At 36.8% G+C, this 20,306-nt stretch overlaps 1 long non-coding RNA gene across 1 annotated transcript; it reads left to right on the plus strand.

Annotated features, from left to right (window-relative positions):
• Window positions 1–500: 500 nt before the first annotated feature.
• LOC126818997 (uncharacterized) lies at window positions 501–1,447 on the plus strand. The gene is made up of 3 exons (XR_007679443.2): window positions 501–671; window positions 1,111–1,203; window positions 1,347–1,447. It is a non-coding gene; the product is annotated as an uncharacterized LOC126818997 (long non-coding RNA).
• Window positions 1,448–20,306: the final 18,859 nt, after the last annotated feature.

Genomic DNA, 20,306 nt, shown 5'->3' on the forward strand with positions numbered 1-20,306 from the left:
GCTCATAGTGGACCAATTTGACTGAAATTTTCAGCAAATTACCTTTACACTATCTAGTTTTTAACTATTATAACGAGAACAGCCATCTCGTTATCTTATCTCCCATAATGTATCTTTAATCGTATTTTACTCATTAAATATTTGTGTATCTTTCTTTGTTTTGTATTAAAATATTGTAGCACAAATAAGAAATTTCTTCGATTCTGAAAAGTCGAATGGACAATAAACCCCTTCTAAATTATCAAGGCAAATTACTGTGTATAAATATTACAGTGTCTCGTGTTCTAATGATTCAAGCATGGTTAAATGGACAATAAACCCCCTCTAAATACGTAACAGGAAGTGTTTATCTCCTAAATAATGTCTGTGTTTTGTTTTGTTTAATCCGAAATCACCTCACCATTTTTTGTTAACAACTTCTGTTGTCTATTTGTCAATCTGTTGTGAATGAATGATGATTGTTTATTATAAAAACACAAAACAGGATTACTGTAGCGATGCCAAACGCCGCTAGAGGCGCTGGCTGTCCTATTATTGGTGTGCTAAAAAACCTGACCGAAAAATGTACCGTTTCTACTACGGGGTCTCATGAATATTCAGGAAGTCAAAACGTGGTCACGTGGCACTTTTCCGGAACCTGGTGAGCTGTAGTTAGCGGACTGCCATAGCAGGTAAGATTTTGATCGAATTTTCGCTTATTTTTTTTGTTTTTAATTTTTAAATGTAATAGAAACTTTGAAAAAAAGAGCATTCCGCTCGAGATATCGACATTTTTGGATAGCCTGGTATATATTTTGTATAGTTTGAGCTTTTGTTTTGCCAAAATCCCCCGTAGGAATTGGCAATAAGACGGAAAGTAGAACCGGGGAAGAATCAGGGAAAGACAACTCTTGGTAGGTGCGTGTATGGGATCAGACCACAATGAATGATTTATTTTTTTTTAACCTAACTTTTGCAAACTTAAGTGTGAACTATTTAGATGTTTTTGCAAATTTAATAACATTACTTGTAAAAAAAAATGGACTTTTGAGAAAAATATATCCCCAAATATTGAAATAAGACTGACTTGGCATAGGCAAAATGAAAATGTGTATCTCAATTATTTTAAAGCTTATATTTACTATGGAAGAAGAGTATTCACAACCATTATTCATAACAGATTCTGAGGAGAGTGAAAAAGAAATTGGAGAAAGTGAATCTCAAGTAAGGCATTTCAATCTGTACTTTAGGACAATTATTATACTATGTTTATTTGATGCAGCACTCTTTTATTATAACTTTAAAAAACATAATCGGAAGAGGCCAGGGATTATATTGCTCTGTACCAAATCAATTTTATTTTCCAGGCACAGACGCAAGCTCCAAGATTCATGCCACTTTTCACTCCACGCTTTAGTTCTGAGAATACAGATTCTGATGACCAAAGTTTAAAAATTCCAGAAAAGGTACATTTATCTAAATAATTATAATGGTCAAATATAGAATGTTAGTCAGACTACAAAAATATGTGCATTGAGCAATCTTGCCAGTTAAATCGGTACAAATAGTATTCAGTTCATACTAATAGTCCACTTGTACCACAGTAATGTACAGTATACGCCTATCCTGTCTCCAGTGCCGGATCTAGGAGGGGGCAATGTGGGACAAATGTCCCGGGCCGCCCACAATTCTGGGTCATACTAATATTTTATCCCGGATTTCACTAAAATAAAGTAAATGAAAACATCATAAGAGAAAGAGTCTGTTTTAAATACTCAAATTGTCAATGAATTCTAAACGTCAATGAAATCGCTGACTAAATTGTCTTAGATGCACTGAAATTAATCCTAATTTTAAAAAAGGATTCCTGGAGGAAAACACCCCTGGCACTCAAGGGGGCGGAGTACATACTAGTACGATCCGCGGTCAATATGAACATTTTGAACAAACAACATTGGGGCCCCCCGCACAGTTGGTATGTCCCGGGCCCCCACAAGGTTAATTGGGCACTGCCTGTCTTGCCAAGAGCACCCTGAATGATAGTTGTGTGTTTCAGTTTAGCATGATATACTTATCAGACAACAAAATATATTATTTATTTATCTTTCAGGTTGCAAGATTGAACACACAGTTAACCTTTTCTGCATCAACATCAGAATTTGATTCAAGCCCGAAAATATTACGGAAAAAAGTAAAGAAACCAAAACGTGACCAGAACACAAAAGAATGTCAAACTATAATCGTCGGTGAAATATTTGCTAACACTAAAAACATGATTATGAGTGATGATATCCAAGTCAAACGAGATGATAATTTAAATGTAGGAACACAAACTGTTATATCTGGACCATTTATGCTTTATTCCCAAAACTTGTATTTTAAATTTTAATTACTAATATGATCATGTAATCAAATCCCCCAATTATAATCCTCATGTCTTTTTGTGTCAATCTTGGGTTTACTGTCCAGGCTGCATTTTCTGACAGTAAGCCCAAGATTAGAAATTTGACTAATGGGGCAGTCTTGGAGCTTTTTGAACATGGTAGGTCTGTGAATGCAAAAACTATGGATGTGATTCATATAATGTGTGAAATTTGTGATGTTAAAGACGCCAATATTACTGCGTGTAGATCTAAGGTTTACAGGATGATTGACGCAGATAAGAAAAAGCGAGCTGAAGTTCGAGATTCATATAGGAATCAAATATTTCATTTTCCGTCTTCTGTTCCAACATTAAGCACTACAGAATCAATGACAGAGTTAAAACAGTCAAAAGATGTTTCAGAGAGTAAGATAGAGGAACTGCGAAACATAAAAGAAGCAAACAGAATGCTTAAAAGAAAAGTTACACGTAGGGAGGACTCCTTAGAGAAGAAAGTAGCTGCAAAGACTCGAAAACTAGAAAAAATTACTGAATCAACTCAACAGAAGTTAAAGAAATCAGAGGAGTCATTGAAACAAAAGACTGAGATTCTCGAAAAGAAAAGGCAAAAGCACAGTCAAGACATTTTTAGCTTTAGACAGTTAAATAATTATGTTAAAACCCTGAAAAAACATATCGATGGTGTTAATGTAGTGCTTGAAGAAAGATCTCGTGAACATAAAGTTTTGGAGGAAGAATATATCATTCTACAACAGCAAAACAAGGAATTAGAAAAAAGTGTAGAGTATTTGCAAGGATTGATAAACGATACTGATGAAATTATTGTTTGTGATCCTTCAATAAATATTTATTCAAATAGATTAATTGAATGTGTGATGAATCTTACTAACTTAAAGATCGCAACAAAAAATGTTGGGCCTGTTATACAGGAAGTGGCTACACTTTTGGGAAAACGAGTGAACCGTCTTCCATCCCGCCAGACTGTTGACAATATTGTGGATAGAAAAGTGTCAATGTCACAAAAGCAAGTATCACAAACTATAGCGAAAGAAAAAGATACCACCCTTTACACTGATGAAACAAGGAAGCATGGACATACTTATCAAACCTACATTTTAACCGATAAGAGTCAGAATTCTTATCTTTTGGGCCTTAGAGAAATGGTGAACAAAAGTGCACAATGTACATTGGATGTGTTGAAAGAAATCCTATTTGACATCTCAACTCATTGTAAGGAGCTATCCGAGGCAAAAAACTTTAGTGTTGGGTATGAACTATTATGCAATATAGCAAATACCATGTCTGATAGAGCCAGCACAGAAAAAGCATTCAATACCTTGCTAGAGAGCTACAAAGAAGAGGTCTTGCCAAAGGTTATAGATAATTATAATGAACTTTCAGTCGAGGAAAAATCTCACTGTGGGAAAATTAACAATTTCTTCTGCGGATTGCATCTTCTTTGTGGGATGGCTGATGTATGTGAGGCTGGAATGAAGAAATATGAAACTGGCTTCTTAGATGGCAAGGAAATAGGATCTTCTGTCAAGCCTGAACTGAAGCGATTCCATAAGGCAGAGAGTGGCACATTAAGACTACTCCGCTCTTGTAGTAAATCGTTTGCAAGAGGAGAAGATGAAAAAAATGGAGTGTATTTGCCTTTTACTACATATTTAAGTCAAAAGAAAGAGAAAAACCAAATTTTAAGATTCAAACATAACAGATTCAATATGATATTCATGATGGGTCAAGCCGTCTATTACCACAAGGAAGATATTTTTATATTTCTTGACAAAGAGCATGGTTTTACAAACACCTTACTTAAAGCAGTACATTTGGACATTCAGGAAAAGCTCTACTTATCTGGATGCAAAGCACTCGGACTGATATCTAAATTTGTAACAGCCCCACTTTGGAGAATTATCGAAGCACCTGGACACATTTTAGATATGAATGAACAGTACTATGCCCTAGTGACATTTTTGGATAAAGCGAGTAGTGATATTGATTTCACTTTGAAATTTATGAATGGTGAATGTACCCCGTTTGAAAATACCAGTATTGATGATAATGATAAAATCTCAAGATGCTTGTTAATACCCAATGAAGAAGTTGATGTAATCTTAGGCCCACTATTGCAGTCATTATTTACAGCCATAAAAGAACTGTTACTTAGAATGGTGCCAGAACACTTGCCAGGAGGCAAATTTTGGAATCCAGATGAATCTTTACTGGAAGAAGTTTCCTCAGCAAAAAAGCATAATAAACTTCCTGAATTCGTATTTGGACAGTTAGACCATCTAATATCCTACAGACCTAATGCATCCTTACTTGCAAATGAAGCATACATTATGTTCAGTTTCAACAAAACATCTACATGGTTGAGAGAACTTAGCGAGGATGAAAAAAACAGGCTTCTAGATGAATCCAGAAAAGAAGGAAGAGAAATAAGGAAAGAATTCATTTCAAGAACAAAATCCATAAGTGATGAGCGTTTCAGGTTACAAAAGCTAAAAAAACAAGAGATGGAGAGGTTGGAAGCAAGTAGGATTCAGCGAGCAGAGTGTATGACAAATGATGTGTGTTATTATGGTTTATGGCAGACAGTGGATCAGATTAAAGAAGGAATGGACAAGTTAAGTGGTAATGATAAAGAATTAAGATGTGCTCTTCAGACTCAATTAAAGTTTCGTAAATCAGTACTCCATCAGAAGCATTCCGACAAACAAATTTTCAATTTATCAAAGAAAGAACCAGGTGGCAAATATCGTAAATTATCAGTAAAAGAACTAAGAGACAATTTATGTGAATTAGTTAAAACTGCCTTGGATGCCGGTTCTAAGTCAGAAGTTTCTGTCTATGATGTGCCTTTATTAGTAGATAAAAGGATTTTACACAAATTTGCAGATGGACAAGAATATCCCGGTTATGTGATCAATGTTGTTCCAGGCTTCCCTCAATGGTACAATGTTAAATTTGATAATGATGATGCTATTTACTCATACAATTTGCATGAGGATTATAAGAGGGGGGACTTAAAACTGTCAGTTTCTCAGGAAAATGCTTAAACATTTTAAAGTATAATACTTTTTGTATTTTCAGAAGGCATTTGAGTTACTACATGTAATTTTACTATTCTTGCATTAAGATTGATATTTTTTATCATTGTATGTGATTTTTGATAATGTTATAATCAGAGATATTTATTATTTTTAGAAGAGAACGGGTGATTCTTTGTTTGTTTAACAATGATTTATTATATTATATACCTATATTTTTTTGTATTTGCATATGACTTTGATGACATCCAGCCATGCCAAAAAAGAAATTATTTTGTCATGTGTAATCCCTGTGATTTTTTAAAGTTTTGTTTTGTAGTTGGTAAATTATTTTGTCATGTGTGATCCCTGTGATTATATCATATATTGTTAATTTCTTAAAGTTTTAGTTTTGTTTTGTAGTTGGTAGTTTTCATATGATTGATGTTGATCATGATACAGTTTTGTTTTCTGCTATTTTTTTTACAATGTATGCTTTAGCATTGATATATTTATCTGTTTATGGGATATTAAAAAAGATATTGTTACTCATTGTTGCAAGCTAGCATATTGTGGATTTATTTTTTCTTAATAATTTATAACCATAGATATTTGTTTAATCATAGATATTTGTTTAATAATGTATCATTACATACAATTATGTATATTTTTTTGTATATGACTTCGATGACGTCCAGCCATGTATGCCAAAAAGTTTTATTAGGTTTGTTAAGAATATATCTATTTAAGAATATATCTATTTATTAGCCATGTGCCTTTAGCATTGATATTTTTTATCACTGTATGCAATTTTTTACTCATTGTTGTACATCTTTTTTTTTTAAATTTTATAACCAGAGATATTTGTTATTTATAGAGAAGGGGTGATTCTTTCTTTAATAATGTCATAACATTCGATTACTTATACATGTAACTTTTTGTATTTGCATATGACTTTGATGACGTCCAGTCATGCCAAAAAAGAAATTATTTTGTCATGTGTAATCCCTGTGATTATATCATATATTGTTAATTTTTTTAAGTTTTATATTTTTGGTTTTGTAGTTGGTAGTTTTCATATGATTGATGTTGATCATGATACACAGTTTTGTTTTCTGTTATTTTTAGATTTAGGTCATAAGTTTTCACCCAGAAAAATTCTGTTATTTATTTATTTTTGTTGATTTTAAGTTTTATTGATTTTGTTAATTGAAATAAAGATATTTTTATTGATCATAATACTTGTGATTTTCCATTCCTGAAACAACTATTTTTGTCAGGTAAAAAATGAACGCTGTCTGTGTGTTTTGCATGTGTATGTATCCAGGAAAAGACTGTGAATATTTTAATAGCCTCTAGACCTACAGGGGGGTTGGATGGCTGAATGGTTAGCGTGCGCTAGCTGTATCATAAAGTCTGTCATTGAGTCGACTGGCGTGGTTTCGAATCCCCGGTTGTACGTGACAAGGAGTAGGGTCGCCTGTCCAACCTCGTGGGTTTTCTCCGGTCCTCCGGTTTCCTCCCACTGCTAAAGACCGCTACGCGCAAGCGAATTATTGAAATAAAATTAAACCATGTTAGTCCCGAAATGACCTAGTTTGTGTCGAGTGGACGTTAAACCCCATTTCTCTCTCTCTCTCTCTCTCTAGACCTACAGTTGACCTGTGACCTTACACATTCTGTATGACCTTGACATGGTATAGTCAAAAAATGCAATTCGAGTAGCTGATGCCTAATAAAAAACCACGATAACAATGTGAAAACATTATTTGTGTATCTATCACATCAAAAAACGGGTTGGGTAAATATTTCAAAGCCCTGGGACTTCTACATGGTTTGTTATTAACTATCACGTCATTTTTTTGCTGTGACCTTGAACGAAAATTGTCTCGGTCGTAAGTTTGAGAGTCTGTAGCATACACACTATATAACCGAAGAGTCTCCCGATAATTTGATTCAATCCAGTACATCTTGAACTTCAAATTCTGCAAGTTTCGTGGATCTACCTATTATAGTGTCTGAGATATTAGCTTCGGTCAGGTTTTTTACGTTTTTAAAAAAAAGCCGTATTTTGGTGCCTCCAATTCGCGGTCTTCAAAATGCCATAACTTTTTTAATTTTCAATATTTTTTCAAAATTCTTTCAGATTATTGAATCTAAATAGTTGACGCTTGCAGTGCAATAATCATATTAGAGACATTTTGTGTATTTAAAAACCCTTTGGCAACGCTAATTACTGATTTGTTTGAAACCAAAATCATCTCACCATTATTCTGTTGTTTATTTGTGAAGCTGTGTATTAATAAACACAACAGGGGATTGTGATCTGTCTTTTCTACAACTATAAGTCATAGAAAATAGGTACTCATTTAGTAAACCTGTTTTTAATGGAGTACGAAGTACGTTAGCTTCCATGAAATCATAGGTCACGGAAAGAGAATTCGTTTCCGGTAGAAAGTTGTATACATGATATGGCCCCGGATTTCTCCAACCCGAATAGTTCACAAAAATACTATTTCATTTGAAATTCACTTCATTCAGTAAAAAGTTCTGATATCATCTTTGGACACTTTTCCGAACATTCTGAACATCTGAGACACGCTACCTGCGGAGAAGTATCTCAGACACAGTCAATAGCCATGATATCTATATCACGTGATCTACACATCACAGGTCATGACATTGACGTCAATGGGTCATGAGGTCAACAACACGTTACATTGTAAACAATAGGTTTATCTTCAGTATTGTTTCCTTTGCACCCATAAAGACCATATAATTCGTCCAGTCCCAACATGTTCTCTCTTCTTCCAATGATTTTTCACAAAAATAACATCTACAACTCATAGAATTGACGTCGTCTTAAATGACAGCGTCTGTGAATGGTTGTTCATAGGGGCTGCCATCTTGGCACTATTTTGCGCGTCGGTCGTGTCTATTTCAGATATACACAATCAATTCTGTTGATGTTTTTAGCGTGAGGATTGACTAATAGTTAATTTATTTCAGTTCTAAAACAAATATTTTAAACTTTAACGCAAATTTAGAAAATAGCCAAATTCTGGCTGGGATTACTGAGCAAAATGGCCATTCACTGTATACGTGCAAAAAAAAGCTAGCCACGTTTTCCGAAATATCGCCCACAAATTCTTGGATGTTCATTTTATTTGAATGTAATCTGCATTGCTAATAAATTATGCCATATTTTAAAAGCCTCTACTGTGGACGACTTGACTGGCACCCAATGGACAGACATTAGGCAACATGTAACTCTCCATAAACATGTTTATTTCCTAAATATCCAATCACTATAAAGTTATATTACCCAGATACTTTAAAGTTATATTACCCCAGATACTTTAAAGTTATATTACTTCAGCTACTTTAAAGCTATATTACCCTAACTACTTTAAAGTCATATTATTATACATATACTTTAAAGCTACATGTATATTACTTCAGCCACTTAAATCTATATTACCATAACTAATTAAAGTTATATTACTATAGCATGTCTTATTCTGCTATGTACAGCTATATTATCATAGATGCTTAAAGTTATATTACTCAAGTCACTTTAAAGCTACATGAATATTACTTTAAAGTTATATTACCCTAGATACTTTAAAGCTATATTACCCTAGATACTTTAAAGCTATATTACCTTAGCTACATTAAAGTTATATCACCATAGCTACTTTTAACCTATATTATTACAGAACTATTTTAAATCGATATTACTATAGCATGTCTCAAGCTGGTATATCACCATAGGTATGTTCATGCTATATTATTACAGAGCTACTTTAAATGGATGTTACTATAGCATGTCACAAGCTGGTATGATGTCATACTACTATATTACCATAGCAGGTTGCAAGCTGGTATGATGTCATACTACTATATTACCATAGCATGTCTCAAGCTGGTATGATGTCATACTATTATATTACCATAGCAGATCGCAAGCTGGTATGATGCCATACTACTATATTACCATAGCATGCCTCATACTACTATATTACCATAGCAGGTCGCAAGCTGCTATGATGTCATACTACTATATTACCATAGCAGGTCGCAAGCTGCTGTGATGTCATACTATTATATTACAATAGCAGGCCGTGAGCTGGTAAGATGTCATACTACTATATTACCATAGCATGTCTCAAGCTGGTATGATGTCATACTACTATATTACCATAGCATGTCTCAAGCTGGTATGATGTCATACTACTATATTACCATAGCATGTCTCAAACTGCTATGATGTGATACTACTATATTACTATAGCATGCCTCATGCTGCTGTGATGTCATACTACTATATTACCATAGCATGTCTCAAACTGCTATGATGTCATACTACTATATTACCATAGCATGTAACCAGCTGGTATGATGTCATACATACATACAATGAATAAATGTAGGTTTACTCCACAAGGTCTGTTAAAGAAATTGATCATGCTGTTTTGATGTAAAGAATTTATTCAATTATAGATTTAAAAAATATATCAAAATACTGTAACACAAACATCTTCAACAGAAAATACATCAAAATACTGTAAGAAAAACATCTTCAATTGGAACCAAATGACAAACATGTATGTCCCATAATCTAGTTAATTTTAGATATTAATCAAATTAGTAAAACTATAATACTATAATTATTTACCAAACATTTCATCAATAATCATGTAGTCTAGATTATAATATAGGCCTATCAAATAATATCATTTTGATTATGAAACTCAATAAAATGGATCAATTTTAGATATTAATATAATTAGTAAATTATGTAAAACTACAATTTACCAATCATTTTATCAGTAATCAGGTCGGCTTATTAATATTATCATTTTAATTAAAATGAAACTCAATAAAAATGGTTTAATTTTAGATATTAATATAATTAGTAAAATTATGGAAAACTATAATTATTTACCAAACCTTTTTCAATAGTCTAGTAGGCCTATTAATATTATTATTTTTATTAAAATGTAACTCAATTAAAATTAGTTAATTTTACATGTTAGATTGTCAGTAAAGTTTACTGGGCCTATATAAGCTAAACTACTTGATTATTGATGAAATGTTTGGTAAATAATTATAGTATAATTTGGTAAAAAAAAAAAGAATAAAATAGTTAATATCCCCTGAGGACATAAACCAAGAAATGTTAATAAATATTTTATCCTTTTTTTTTTTGCAGATAAGGCACATCAACATTCGACATTTGAAATATTGAACAAAATAAACAATGTCGAAAAACAACTTCTTTATTTAATATGTTCTCTGGTGGGTATTGGACATTTGGAAACTGTAATCTCCTCTTCAATACCTTTCCGATGATATATTACAACCCATATTTTGAGCACCAAATAAATGACACCCGATTGTGACGGAATCTGGCATGTCGGCCATCTTGGATTCCAAGATGGCTGCCATTTTTCTTTGAAGTCATGAAGTAGATCAAACTTACTTTATGGAGTGCAGAATGAAGCATTTTTAACAGCCGTGTAGTGTCATTTGATGCTGGCCTCATAATTGCAGTACATTTTAATGGCAGTTTTAACCGCAATCCAAGATGGCCGCCGTCTCACGGAACGCGTATGTTGCAGAGGCAATTTGACGACAGAATTGAACTCGTCGTCCATTTTTCATCTAGGTTTCAAAATTTCAACTTATTGCTTTTGATATTACGAGAGTTATTGTGGGAACTTTAAAAGACTATTTTAGCCTCAAAAAGCCCTATTTCAAGGGCGTGTTTTGCCTATAGATAAGTCTATTACTTTTTGTCAGAAAAATGTTGCCATCTGCGATGAGAAAAATGTTCATAGAAAACTTATATATTAACTGATTTTGTAAATTTAAAAAGTTTCTTCATGTTTGAAGCAGGCTGCATGCAGTAAAACAGAGAAAAACATATCATCTGTTATTTGAAATTTTGATGTGGTAATGCTACTAGTACTGGTAGTAAATGATTTACTACAAACATCACATTTATATGGTTTCTGTCCAGTATGATTTCTCAGATGTACTTTCTGACTGAATGATTTACCACAAACATCACATTTATAAGGTGTTTCACCTGTATGAGTTCTGGTGTGAGACTGTAGATGACTACTATTAGTAAATGATTTACTACAAACATCACATTTATAAGGTTTATCTCCTGTTAGCCCTTGCTGACTAACATGTATTTCACAGTGTTTTTCTAACTCTGTTTCTAATTTAAATTCTTTATCACACAAATTACACTGATAAACAGTTTCAATATGTTCAGTTTTCTCTTCTTTAACATGACAATATTCATCTACATCATCAGTTTTCTTTTCTTTAACATGACAATATTCATCTATATCATCAGTTTTCTCTTCTTTAACATGACAATATTCATCTACATCATCAATTTTCTCATCTTTAACATGTATCTTATTGTGTTTTTTTATATCATCATATTGTTTAAAAATCTCATCACATACAACACACTGATGGAAAGTTATAACATCATTAGTTTCCTGTAATATATAAAAGTTACAACATCATTAGTTTCCTGTAATATATAAAAGTTATAACATCATTAGTTTCCTGTAATATATAAAAATTATAACATTATTAGTTTCCTGTAATATATAAAAGTTATATTATCATTAGGATCCTGTAATATATAAAAATTATAACATCATTAGTTTCCTGTAATATATAAAAATTATAAAATTATTAGTTTCCTGTAATATATAAAAATTATAACATCATTAGTTTCCTGTAATATATAAAAGTTATAACATCATTAGTTTCCTGTAATATATAAAAGTTATAACATCATTAGTTTCTTGTAATATATAAAAGTTATAACATCATTAGTTTCTTGTAATATATAAAAGTAATAACATCATTAGTTTACTGTAATATATAAAAGTTATAACATCACTAGTCGCCTGTAATATATAAAAGTTATGACATCATTAAATTACTGTAATATAAAAAAGATATATATATATAGAGAGAAATGGGGTTTAACACAAACTCATTTCGGGACTAACACATGGTTCAATTTTATTTCAATAATTCGCTTGCGCGTAGGGGTCTTTAGCAGTGGGAGGAAACCGGAGGACCCGGGGAAAACCCACAAGGTTGGACAGGCGACCCTACTCCTTGTCACGTACAACCAGTTGACTCAATGACAGTGCGCACATGCTAATCATTCGGCCATCATTGCTGGCCTTTACAGATGAGAGCGCACCCCTTTATAATGATTGTGCCAACTTTTACTAATAATATTGAGAAAGCTTATTTAATTACCTTTCAGAATATATATAGCTAGATGCTCAGAATTTTGTACGATGGTCCGAATTTTGACTCGGAATATTACCGTTCTTTCACTTTAAAATATTGAAAAATTGGCTATGTTCAGGTTGAGAGCCCACCCCTTTAATATGATTGTGCCAACTTTTACTAATAATATTTGAAAAGCTTATTCAATTACCTTTCAGAATATATATAGCTGGATGCTCAGAATTTTGTACGATGGTCCGAATTTTTACTCGGAATATGGCGACGTTTAGGGCGAGGGCACACCCCTTTAGTATGATTGTGCCAACTTTTACTAAGTATATTTGGAAAGCTTATTGAGTTACCTTTTAGAATATATTTAATTGGTTGCTCAAAATTTTGTACGATGGTCCAAATTTCGACTCGGGATATTTACGATCTTTCCCATTAAAATGTTTAAAAAATTTGCCATGTTTAGGATGAGAGTGCACCCCTTTAATATAATTGTGCCAACTTTTACTAATAATATTTGGAAAGCTTAATCAATTATCTTTCAGAATATATATAGCTGGATGCTCAGAATTTTGTACGATGATCCAAATTTGGACTTCGAAAAAAATTTGTACGATGGTCAGAATTTTGACTCGGAATATTACCGTTCATTCACTTTAAAATTTTGAAAAATGGGCTATGTTCAGGTTGAGAGCGCACCCCTTTAATATGATTGTGCCAACTTTTACTAATAATATTTAAAAAGCTTATTCAATTACCTTTTAGAATATATTTAGTTGGATCATCAGAATTTTGTACGATGGTCCGAATTTTGACACAGGATATTAACGGTCTTTCTCTTTAAAATTTTTAAAAAATTGGCCATGTTTAGGATGAGAGTGCACCCCTTTAACATGACTGTGCCAACTTTTACTAATAATATTTGGAAAGCCTATTTAATTACCTTTTGGAATATGTTTAGTTGGATGTCCAGAATTTTGTGAGATAATGCGAAATTACTGCTCTATTCTGAGCTAAAGTAATGGATAAAAAATAATATATTCTACTTTCATTTGATAGACGTAACGTGGGATTTTATTGGTTGGTAAAAATAGATGAGCTTGGGCGACTGTTGGCATAATTCTGAATAGGTTGCCAACGAAAGGGTTGCCAGCTGGATCGGTCGAATAGGTGGCTAGCCGAATTGGTCGCCAATTTGTGTTCAATGTGTATCTCACCGTTTTTAGCTACGTTCTCGTAGCTAAAGGGTTATGTGTTGCTTTGTTGAAAATCAAAAATGACCTCACCATTATTTTGTTAACAATTTCTTCTGTTGTTTAATTGTGATGCTGTTGTGTGACTGAATGATGATTATAAAAACACAGCAGGGGATTGCTGATCTGTCTCTTTTACAACTACGAGGGAAGAAAATAGCTCTTCATTTAGTAAACAAATTTTCGGTAGTCTCTATCATCTAGAAAAATATTCTACGAATATTAGTCTGGACAGGTTGTCAACATTCAATTACCCCTAAGTACCACTAGAATTTCCAGTCAACAAACTCGGTCGATGGTTGGGCTAAAATTTGGGAATAGTTTGTTTGACTGAAATAAAAAACGCACTAACTCAAATATGATTACATCGTTTTTTGTCTATTTTGATTATTTTCCCCCAAGTTCAAATCTGACAGTTGAAGTCACAACTTTATTGAGATTTTCCTTCCAATAGCAATCCCCTAAACAACGTGTTGACCTCTCTTTGCGAGTAAGGTCGTCATCTAGGGTTAAGGGTCAACGACTGACGTCATCAACTGAAAACAATGGCCGTACTAATAATATGTAACAGGCCTTGCCTGAGTAGAGCGAAGCTGATGTGATTGTTGTCAAATAAAACCTTCATAATAAAGGTGTGAGGATTTTCATTGACGTCAAAATTATCTGACGTCATTTATTCGACGCGTCATAGAAATATTTCTTAGAGACCCAAAATCTCGCTTGGGCGAGATTTGGTAAGTTCACATGCGCTGACATGCGCATTGCCTGTTTTCCCCAGTGTATCCGGTTCCTGTCTGAATTTTTTTTTAATCAACAGTCTGTGGGTGACATTTTCAATTACGCTCCTGTGTTACCGGAAAAGAGCTTTGCTCAAGCACCGCGCTTCGCGCGATGCTTTAGAGCTTCGCTCTATATAAACAACTTGAATTAAGTCTGTGTCCGATGCATAAAACTGATGACAGCATAGTATCTAGTCGCTTCGGTATTTGACATTTTCATGTGGCCTCGCCCAGTCGATAAAATCAATCAGTTAGTTCAGTCGAATAATCCAGTCGAATAAACCAGTCGAAAAGTTCAGTCGAATAATTCAGTCGAATAAACAAGTCGCTCAATATTAAGCAGCGGTGGCAGCGGACTAAGAAAATATGGTAGCAAATCATGCTCGTAGACATAGCTGAAGGAGCCGGGGCATGGGGTAGGGACCGAGGGGCTTCCCAACTAGTTTCAAGAAATGAAATGGGGTTTTAACGTCCTACTGTTCTGCTTTGAACTGGGCTAATGAAGACGGGCAAACGCCATACACTGTGCGATGAGGGAAATTTTGCCCGGACAGCGGCACTACGTCCTACTCTTATATCGAATTCCATCTGTCAAGGGATCTTTTACGTCCACGCCAATGTGTACACGGGACCTCGGTTTTTCGTCCCACCCGAACGACTAGACAGCTGTCCTTGTCCGCCTCGAAAAGAATAGAGTCCCTATATATGATATGAACGTAGAAAGGGGATGGGGTGGGGCGGGGGGATGAGGTATTTGACATTTTCATGTGGCCTCGTCCAGTCGATAAAATCAGTCAGTTAGTTCAGTCGAATAATCCAGTCGAATAAACCAGTCGAATAATTCAGTCGAAAAGTTCAGTCGAATACTTCAGTCGAATAATCCAGTCGAATAATTCAGTCGCTCAATATTAAGCAGCGGTGGCAGCGGGCTAAGATAATATGGTAGCAAATCATGCTCGTAGACATAGCTGAAGGAGCCGGGGCATGGGGTAGGGACCGGGAGGCTTTCCAACTAGTTTCAAGAAATGAAAAGAAATGAAATGGGGTTTAACGTCCTTCTGTTCTGCTTGGAACTGGGCTAATGAAGACGGGCAGACGCCATACACTGTGCGATGAGGGAAATTTTGCCCGGACAGCGGCACTACGGCCTACTCTTATATCGAATTCCATCTGTCAAAGGGATCTTTTACGTCCACGCGAATGTGCACACGGGACCTCGGTTTTTCGTCCCATCCGAACGACTAGACAGCTGTCCTTGTCCGCCTCGAAAAGAATAGAGTCCCTATATATGATATGAAAGAAGAAAGGGGATGGGCGGGGGTGGGTGGGGGGTGAGGTATTTGACATTTTCATGTGGCCTCGTTCAGTCGAATACTTCAGTCGAATAGTTCAGTCGAATACTTCAGTCGAATAGTTCAGTCGAATAAACAAGTCGCTCAATATTAAGCAGCGGTGGCAGCGGGCTAAGATAATATAGTAGCAAATCATGCTCGTAGCCATAGCTGAAGGAGCCGGGGGTATGGGGTAGGGACCGGGGGGCTTCCCAACTAATTTCAAGAAATGAAAAGAAATGAAATGGGGGTTCAACGTCCTTCTGTTCTGCTTGGAACTGGGCTAATGAAGACGGGCATACGCCATACACTGTGCGATGAGGGAAATTTTGCCCGGACAGCGGCACTACGGCCTACTCTTATATCGAATTCCATCTGTCAAAGGGATCTTTTACGTCCACTCCAATGTATACACGGGACCTCGGTTTTTCGTCCCATCCGAAAGACTAGACAGCTGTCCTTGTCCGCCACGAAAAGAATAGAGTCCCTATATATGATATGAACGAAGAAAGGGGATGGGGTGGGGCGGGGATGAGGTATTTGACATTTTCATGTGGCCTCGTCCAGTCGATAAAATCAGTCAGTTAGTTCAGTCGAATAATCCAGTCGAATAATTCAGTCGAAAAGTTCAGTCGAATACTTCAGTCGAATAATTCAGTCGAATAAACAAGTCGCTCAATATTAAGCAGCGGTGGCAGCGGGCTAAGATAATATAGTAGCAAATCATGCTCGTAGACATAGCTGAAGGAGCCGGGGCATGGGGTAGGGACCGGGGGGCTTCCCAACTAATTTCAAGAAATGAAAAGAAATGAAATGGGGGTTAAACGTCCTTCTGTTCTGCTTGGAACTGGGCTAATGAAGACGGGCATACGCCATACACTGTGCTATGAGGGAAATTTTGCTCGGACAGCGGCACTACGGCCTACTCTTATATCGAATTCCATCTGTCAAAGGGATCTTTTACGTCCACGCCAATGTGCACAAGGGACCTCGGTTTTTCGTCCCATCCGAAAGACTAGACAGCTGTCCATGTCCGCCTCGAAAAGAATAGAGTCCCTATATATGATATGAACGAAGAAAGGGGATGGGGTGGGGCGGGGGATGAGGTATTTGCCATTTTCATGTGGCCTCGTCCAGTCGATAAAACCAGTCAGTTAGTTCAGTCGAATAATCCAGTCGAATAAACCAGTCGAATAATTCAGTCGAAAAGTTCAGTCGAATACTTCAGTCGAATAGTTCAGTCGAATAAACAAGTCGCTCAATATTAAGCAGCGGGCTAAGATAATATGGTAGCAAATCATGCTCGTAGACATAGCTGAAGGAGCCGGGGCATGGGGTAGGGACCGAGGGGCTTCCCAACTAGTTTCAAGAAATGAAAAGAATTGAAATGGGGGTTCAACGTCCTTCTGTTCTGCTTGGAACTGGGCTAATGAAGACGGGCATACGCCATACACTGTGCTATGATGGAAATTTTGCCCGGACAGCGGCACTACGGCCTACTCTTTTATCGAATTCCATCTGTCAAGGGATCTTTTACGTCCACTCCAATATATACACGGGACATCGGTTTTTCGACCCATCCGAACGACCAGACAGCTGTACTTGTCCGCCTCGAAAAGAATAGAGTCCCTATATATGATATGAACGTAGAAAGGGGATGGGGTGGGGCGGGGATGAGGTATTTGACATTTTCATGTGGCCTCGTCCAGTCGATAAAACCAGTCAGTTAGTTCAGTCGAATAAACCAGTCGAATAAACCAGTCGAATAATTCAGTCGAAAAGTTCAGTCGAATAAACCAGTCGAATAGTTCAGTCGAATAATTCAGTCGAATAAACAAGTCGCTCAATATTAAGCAGCGGTGGCAGCGGGCTAAGATAATATAGTAGCAAATCATGCTCGTAACCATAGCTGAAGGAGCCGGGGCATGGGGTAGGGACCGGGGGGCTTCCCAACTAGTTTCAAGAAATGAAATGGGGTTTAACGTCCTTCTGTTCTGCTTGGAACTGGGCTAATGAAGACGGGCAGACGCCATAAACTGTGCGATGAGGGAAATTTTGCCCGGACAGCGGCACTACGGCCTACTCTTATATCGAATTCCATCTGTCAAACGGATCTTTTACGTGCACTCCAATGTAGACACAGGACCTCGGTTTTTCGTCCCATCCGAAAGACTAGACAGCTGTCCTTGTCCGCCTCGAAAAGAATAGAGTCCCTATATATGATATAAACGAAGAAAGGGGATGGGGTGGGGCGGGGGTGGGGGGGGGATGAGGTATTTGACATTTTCATGTGGCCTCGTCCAGTCGATAAAACCAGTCAGTTAATTCAGTCGAATAATCCAGTCGAATAAACCAGTCGAATAATTCAGTCGAAAAGTTCAGTCGAATAAACCAGTCGAATAGTTCAGTCGAATAATTCAGTCGAATAATCCAGTCGAATAATTCAGTCGAATAAACAAGTCGCTCAATATTAAGCAGCGATGGCAGCGGGCTAAGATAATATAGTAACAAATCATGCTCGTAGCCATAGCTGAAGGTGCCGGGGGCATGGGGTAGGGACCGGGGGGCTTCCCAACTAGTTTCAAGAAATGAAAAGAAATGAAATGGGGTTTAACGTCCTTCTGTTCTGCTTGGAACTGGGCTAATGAAGACGGGCAGACGCCATACACTGTGCGATGAGGGAAATTTTGCCCGGACAGCGGCACTACGGCCTACTCTTATATCGAATTCCATCTGTCAAAGGGATCTTTTACGTGCACTCCAATGTAGACACGGGACCTCGGTTTTTCGTCCCATCCGAAAGACTAGACAGCTGTCCTTGTCCGCCTCGAAAAGAATAGAGTCCCTATATATGATATGAACGAAGAAAGGGGATGGGGTGGGGCGGGGGTGGGGGGGTGAGGTATTTGACATTTTCATGTGGCCTCGTCCAGTCGATAAAATCAGTCAGTTAGTTCAGTCGAATAATCCAGTCGAATAATTCAGTCGAAAAGTTCAGTCGAATACTTCAGTCGAATAGTTCAGTCGAATAATCCAGTCGAATAATTCAGTCGAATAAACAAGTCGCTCAATATTAAGCAGCGGTGGCAGCGGGCTAAGATAATATGGTAGCAAATCATGCTCGTAGACATAGCTGAAGGAGCCGGGGCATGGGGTAGAGACCGGGGGGCTTCCCAACTAGTTTCAAGAAATGAAATGGGGTTTAACGTCCTACTGTTCTGCTTGGAACTGGGCTAATGAAGACGGGCATACGCCATACACTGTGCGATGAGGGAAATTTTGCCCGGACAGCGGCACTACGGCCTACTCTTATATCGAATTCCATCTGTCAAAGGGATCTTTTACGTCCACGCCAATGTGCACACGGGACCTCGGTTTTTCGTCCCATCCGAACGACTAGGCAGCTGTCCTTGTCCGCCTCGAAAAGAATAGAGTCCCTATATATGATATGAACGAAGAAAGGGGATGGCGTGGTGCGGGGGGTGGGGGTGGATGAGGTATTTGACATTCTCATGTGGCCTCGTCCAGTCGATAAAACCAGTCAGTTAATTCAGTCGAATAATCCAGTCGAATAATTCAGTTGAAAAGTTCAGTCGAATAAACCAGTCGAATAATTCAGTCGAATAAACAAGTCGCTCAATATTAAGCAGCGGTGGCAGCGGGCTAAGATAATTAGTAGCAAATCATGCTCGTAGCCATAGCTGAAGGAGCCGGGGCATGGGGTAGGGACCGGGGGGCTTCCCAACTAGTTTCAAGAAATGAAATGGGGTTTTAACGTCCTACTGTTCTGCTTGGAACTGGGCTAATGAAGACGGGCATACGCCATACACTGTGCTATGAGGGAAATTTTGCCCGGACAGCGGCACTACGGCCTACTCTTATATCGAATTCCATCTGTCAAAGGGATCTTTTACGTCCACGCGAATGTGCACACGGGACCTCGGTTTTTCGTCCCATCCGAACGACTAGACAGCTGTCCTTGTCCGCCTCGAAAAGAATAGAGTCCCTATATATGATATGAAAGAAGAAAGGGGATGGGCGGGGGTGGGGGGGGTGAGGTATTTGACATTTTCATGTGGCCTCGTTCAGTCGAATACTTCAGTCAGTTAGTTCAGTCGAATAATCCAGTCGAATAAACCAGTCGAATAATTCAGTCGAAAAGTTCAGTCGAATAAACCAGTCGAATAGTTCAGTCGAATAAACAAGTCGCTCAATATTAAGCAGCGGTGGCAGCGGGCTAAGATAATTAGTAGCAA

Source organism: Patella vulgata, chromosome 1, assembly GCF_932274485.2.
Source record: "Patella vulgata chromosome 1, xgPatVulg1.2, whole genome shotgun sequence".
Lineage (NCBI taxonomy): Eukaryota > Metazoa > Mollusca > Gastropoda > Patellidae > Patella > Patella vulgata.